Source organism: Heptranchias perlo, chromosome 5 (assembly GCF_035084215.1).
Source record: "Heptranchias perlo isolate sHepPer1 chromosome 5, sHepPer1.hap1, whole genome shotgun sequence".
Taxonomy (NCBI): domain Eukaryota; kingdom Metazoa; phylum Chordata; class Chondrichthyes; order Hexanchiformes; family Hexanchidae; genus Heptranchias; species Heptranchias perlo.
This window is the reverse complement of record NC_090329.1, coordinates 25,661,829-25,668,379: the sequence shown is the minus strand read 5'-3', so window position 1 is coordinate 25,668,379 and position 6,551 is coordinate 25,661,829. Positions and strand designations below refer to the sequence as shown.

The 6,551-nt window shown below is 46.1% G+C and overlaps 1 pseudogene; it reads right to left on the bottom strand.

Moving 5' to 3' along the window:
- Positions 1-1,577: 1,577 nt before the first annotated feature.
- LOC137321347 (serine/threonine-protein kinase PDIK1L-like) lies at positions 1,578-6,206 on the bottom strand (annotated as a pseudogene).
- Positions 6,207-6,551: the final 345 nt, after the last annotated feature.

Below are 6,551 nucleotides of genomic sequence, written 5' to 3'. Positions count from 1 at the left end.
AATGGTAGAGTGAGGAATATGCTGGGCCATGAGGTTACAGATTGTGCTGGAATACAATTCTGCCGCTGCTGATGGCCCACAGCGCCTCTTGAATGCCCAGTTTTGAGCTGCTAGATTGAAGTCCTCTACCCACACAACATAATGGACAGTGTCCTCAGTGCGAAGACAGAACTTTGTCTCCACAAGGATTGTGCAGTGGTCACTCCTACAAATACCGTCATGGACAGATACATCTGGTAGATTGGTGAGGATGAGGTCAAGTAGGTTTCCCCTCCCCCTCCTGTTGGTTCGCTCTTCAGGACTCGGCCAGCAGTGGTGCTACCGAGCCACTCTTGCTGATTGATATTGAAGTCCCCTACCCTTAGTGCTTCCTCCAAGTGGTGCTCAACATGGAGGGGGACTGATTCATCAGCTGAGGGAGGGCAGTAGGTGGTTATCAGCAGGTTTCCTTGCCCATGTTTGACCTGAATCCATGAGATTTCATGGGGTCCAGAGTCAATGTTGAGGACTCTCTAGGCCACTCCCTCCTGACTGTATATCACTGCACTGCCACCTCTGGTCAGTCTGTCCTGCCCATGGGACAAGACATACCCAGGGATGGTGATGGAAGAGTCTAGGATGTTGGCTGAAAGGTATTATTCTGTGAGTATGGTTATGTCAGGCTGTTGCTTGACTAGTCTGTAGGACAGCTCTCCCACTTTTGGCACAAGTCCCCAGATGTTAGTAAGGAGGACTTTGCAGGGTCAACTGGACTTAGTTAGCCTTTGTCATGTCCAGTGCTTAGTGGTCCAATGTCAGTTTTATTCTTATGACTTTTTCTAGTGAGACTGTACAACTGAGTGGCTTGCAACCATTTCAGAGGGTGATTTAGAATTAACCACAATGCTGTGGGGCTGGAGTCATAGGGAAAACTGGGTAAGGACGACAAGTTTCCTTCCCTAAAGGAAGGACATTAGTGTTGTGCTGTGTGATTCCAGTACATTAGATTGAGGTGTACGGTCAGCCTGAAGCATTCCCAAATCAGGCACAGAATAGCCAGAGGCAAACTGAAAACATCTGCTCTAACAGGTTACCTTAACACCTGCCATCAAACCTCAGGAGAGCCCCTTGTGCACCAAGGTGATATACCCCCCCTACCAATGCTTGCTGCCTCCGCCCAATCTATCAATCTTTGCTGCCACTGGAATGTCAATGTATGGGAACTGGTTTCTGTGGGACTCAGCGAACAGGGCCTGGGCAACACTTTCAAACTCAGGACTGTCACTCTGCACAGAAGGAGATCATCCCTCAGGCAGAAGCTGGGTTTTGGGAGGGGGAGGGAGGTCAGGTCATCAAGTCATAAAGATGAAGAGGGAATGTTCCAATGTACAGTCCCAGTGAGGCCCAGGGCGATACAGAATCTACACCTGCTCTACCTGCAACAGAGACAATCCCATCCACTCCCAGAAAAAAAAGGGAAAATACTGGAAGTAAACAGCAAGTTCATGAGCATCTAAAAATAGAAGCTATAGGTTACAAAGAGAGCCTTCAGTCAGATCCTCAGCCCCCCCCCCCCCCCCCCCCAAACACTGACTCTCCTTTTCTCTCTCAGTACTGACAGACCCTGTGTTTCTTACATCTCCTGTTTACTCCAGGATCACAAGGCAGAACTGACCAGAATCAGCACAGTGCCATCAGACCAGAGCAGCAGAAATCCTGGCACACCCACCAAAGATGCCAATTAGATGCCTTTTTGGTAGTTGGAGGGGCAAGAATGGTCCAGGAAACCTAAACAACAGGTGGAGTACACAGCAAAGTAGCAGGTAAACCATGCCTTCTAGAGAGAGTCAGCACTTGGGAAGGCTGTGATCTCAGGCACACTGTTAGGCTGGAACAGAGGAACTAGCAGAGCAGACTGGCTCCTTTCGCACCCAGGGGGTGAAGGATAGGTCTAGCACTGCCCTTGTGTACAATGATGAGCTGCTACTCCCCAACAGGGGAGTCCTACGAGCAGATCACCTCTACTTAGCAAGTAAGAATAAAACTCAGTGGGTGGCAGAGAGGAAAGAGTTACTGAACATGTGAAAAACCCATGTGCCCATACCAGACAAATTGTGGTCCACAGTAAGTAACCATTTGTACCCCATCTGTTAAAGTAAGTCCTTTACTTCCCTCTGGAAATAAATATTTGGAATGTTGCCTTTTACCCATGAATCCTGACCCATACTGGAAGTGAGAAACTCTGTTCCGTACATCTCGATTGAGGATGGTTCATAAGCGAGGTTCAAACCATGGTATCCAATATAACACCAGCTGCATCTAAAACTGGGGCCAGTGCCCACCTCCAAGTCCTGCTCTGGATATTTTTCATTTGTTCTCCAGGGAGGGAGAAGTTTGTGTGTTCACCACTCCATCTTGGGGCATCACCTTGTTCCAGAGAACATGACTTGCTCAATTAGAGCCTGTAGACCAAAGGCATCTGGTCGTTCCTGGGGGTTAAAGGCCAACATGTCTCGTAGAAGTTCCTGAATGCCCTTATTCATAGCCCTTTTATTATTCATAGAATTGGGAGCTCCAGGCTGGGGTTCTCCATCAACGCCTTGCCCACAGGGATTAAATCATCCTCCTGAGGAAAGTAGGTACCTGTAAAGGCAAACCAAAAAATCCCAGGTGAGAACGGCGAAGAATCATCCGGCACTCCAACTCCACAGATCTAAAAGATTGATATTTAAAGTGATTGGTAGAAGGATCAGAGGAGAGCTGAGAAGAAATTCTCACTTAGAGGGTGGCGGGAGTCTGGAACTCACTGCCTGAAAGGGTGGGAGAGGCAGAAACCCTCATCACATTTAAAAAGTACTTGGATATGCACTTGAAATGCCGTAACCTACAAGGCTACGACCAAGGGCTGGAAAGTGGGATTAGGCTGGATAGCTCTTTTTCGGCTGGTATGGACACAATGGGCCAAATGGCCTCCTTCTGTGCCATAAATTTCTATGATCTATAATATTTCAATCAAAATCACTCCATCCCTCCTTAGGAGTTAGGATTGTTGACAGCCCAGATCATGCTGTTATCTGGTGGAGATTTCTGCAGTTTTGGTGTGGTTCAATTGAATATTTGGCTTTGCATCATCTGCTTCAGTAAATTTAACTAAGAATTCTAGTTTCTTAACTCACGAGTGATGACAATTGCTATCATTTAATAACCATATACACGATTACTAAACTGAGCCACAATGCACCGTTCCCCATCGAAACAATGCGCTATCCCCGATTCTATCAATTTGAAAATATCTAGATGGTAGATGTTGAACTTGTGGCTCAGGTGTAAAACTGAGTTTCTAGAACAGCCCATCCTCTGACTGATTTCCCTTTTCACTGATGTCACTGGCAATGAATCAGGCGGCCAATTCGCATCGCTGATTTTACACTGGATGGCAAGTTCAAAATCCACCATCTAGTTTGAAACAAGAAAAAACCTCAACAAGCTATCTTTTGTCAAATAAAATACCAACACTTCAAGGTGTGATATATTACAGCAGTACAGAGAAACTCAGCATCCAGTTCAAGGCTGTATTCTGGGCAGCAAGAGGCACCTTTGAACTGAATTTGGGGCATTTATTATTTTGGGAGAAATTGCAGAACCACTTAAAAAGATTGATGGGATGAAAGGTTTTATTATTTTTTTTATTTTTTTTTTTAAACTTCTTTCCCTCCCAGAAATGGTTTTATAAAATTGTGTCTGTGTGGAACCCATCAAGTTATGGTTTGAAACTTTGTTCTGTGACCCTCAAAGGCTGAAAGCAAAGAGAGGTGCAAAGTGTCATTAGTGACAGGACAAGGTACCTCACCTCCCAGCCCAGAAAAAGGAGGCAAGAAAGGAGAGACAGGGACAAATACCACTGAAGATCTGCAACCCCTTCATTCAGGGATGGCAACAAGTTCTTCTGCTCATCTCTGCCTCGAGTGATGAACTGGTGACATGGATCGTGTGCTTGAGGTCACAGGACGTCAGAATGAGGCTATTTTATTCTGACACCTCCATTAACACGGGTCAGTGTGTGAACTTAGAGTTAGATTGGTTACAGAAAAGGATCTTAGGGTCATCTGTATTCATGGAGGAATCAAAGAACATCCATTATAGCAGAGGTCAGGGTCTAAGAGATGCAACTGCAGATCCATTCAGAAAGACATCAAACATCAGGGGGGCCCAGATCATCCTGGTCAGGGGGGGATTTGCAGGGCTACGGGGGAGTGGGACTAATTGGACAGCTTGTTCAAAGAGCTGGCACGATAGGCGAAATGGCCTCCTGTAAGATTCAATGATAGCACTCGGAGAAGCTACATGGGCGACTGGCGTGAGGAACGGAAAGACCCTCGTTGTAACTAGGGGTTCCTGTTGCAGTCTTTGTAGGATAGTGTAGAAGGAGCTATACACAAAAGGGGAAAGACTTTCATCCATCACTTTCAGTTGCAGAGCTGGGAGGCCAGTATCCCAAGTGAGGTTGTCACCTCGTGTCCCTATGGAGGGGTTTGAACCTCACCCCACATTGGACACTCACTCAACAGCTCTTTCTTGGACTCAGCATCTCTAAAGGTGATTCTCTCGATCATCGCCCAGAACATGATTCCCAGGGCAAAGATGTCCACTTTGGCCGAGTACTGCCACTCCCAGAGCTCAGATGCCATGTAGAAGTTAGAGCCGCACGCTGTCGACAGCTGCCGCCGATTCACGCTGCCTTTGCTCCGGCATATTGTACTTAAACCAAAATCAGCCACCTAGAACACGAGGTGAAAAAGGGGTCACAGGCGAGACAGTTTGTCGCAGCTAATCGGCGATGTGATGTTCACTGCAGTCCCACTGGTGTTAAAAACGGAAAGCACTTCTTACACGTTTACTCCATGTCCACCTGTAGTTGCATTAAACACGTTGCCCTAACTCCAACCCGGGGCCCGACACACACACACGTGGAAACCGTTAGTAACAGAACAGTCATTTTGACAAAGATTTGGGGGATTTGATTGCTGGCCACTCACTCATTACACTTGGATAATTTATATCTGACTAAATACAAAGTTTTATTGGGAACTTAACAGATTAGGTTCTAATCATGATTTTTTTTTAATAAGCACATGAAGCAAATGAACAAGATACAGAAATTACAACACAAACAGGCTGTTTGGCCTAACTAGTGTTATTTTGTTTGTAAAAAGGGTCAGGAGGTCATGGGTTCAAGTCCCACTCCAGAGACTGGAGCACAAAAATCTAGTGCAGCACTGAGGGAGTGCTGCACAGTCAGAGGTGCTGTCTGTTAGATGAGATGTTAAACCAATGCTCCTTCTGCCCTCTCAGGTATGTAAGAGATCCCATGGTACTATTCAAAAAGAGCAGGGGAGTCCTCCCCAGTGTCCTGGCCAAAATCACAAATAGATTACCTGGTCATTATCACATTGCTGACTGTGCGATCTTGCTATACATAAATTGGCTGCCACATTTCCTACATTGCAACAGTGACTACACATCATAAGTATTTAATTGGCTGTAAAGCACTTTGGGACATTCTGAAAGGCACTATACAAATGAAAGTTCTCTTTCTTAACCTCCTGCAGAAAATAAGACCAAACCCAACTTACCTTTAAAACAGGTCCTGTTAGGACACTGTCTGGTTTTAGGTCTCGATGGAAGATTTGATTCAGGTGCAGGAATACTACAGCACTGCTCAGCATGAAGCTGCAGTTGGGGCTTCTGCCCAGCAAATAATCATTCATATCCCCTCCATCGCAGAGCTCCGTCACAACCACTTCAGCCCCAGCCTGGTCAATGGCTTCATAGACAATCCTGTAACTGCCACAGCCAAGTTCCCTGAGGATTTCATACTTAGACCCATCTGCCATCTCAGCCCTAGGGCCCACCAAAGCTCCCTGGGGTTGGGTAGCAGGGGAAGGAATATTCTCACTCAGGCTCAAATCATTCAGATCATCAAAACCTCCTGAAATCCAACAACTTTGATTCAGAAGTTCAGCTGATATCAGAGTGTATATTCCAGGAGGATGGAAAAACACTGGTTAGTATTAACCCCTCCACCACTAGCACCTACAGAGAATTCCCTGCTTCCAGAACAGCCATGTTTTAAAAGACTTCAGATGAGAATCCCTCTACTAACAGAATGGCATCCAGTATCAGAAGCATTCAATAGGCGAGGCTAGGCTTTTTTTTTCTCTCTTTCTCCTCCATTCTCTATCTCTATTCCCCATGAGCCCTTCCCTAGTTTTAAAGGGATTCCAGCAGCACCTCATTACCTTCCCTGGGCCTGGGGCCCACACGAATAATACAAGCTCATCTCGGATTGGTTGGGAACCAATTCCAATGATTGTTTGTTCACCCAATAGAGAGCTGGAATATTGAAGTGTCACCTGGATATATCATTAGAGTAATGATGTCTAATTGAGGGCTTTCCCTCCCTGAAAGGAGGCAGTCAGCTGCTGAACTCAGCATGATAACTGGTCAATGAGCAGACACATCAGTAACCCCTCTAACCCTGCACTCTCTCCACGGTCATAGCGCACAGTCAT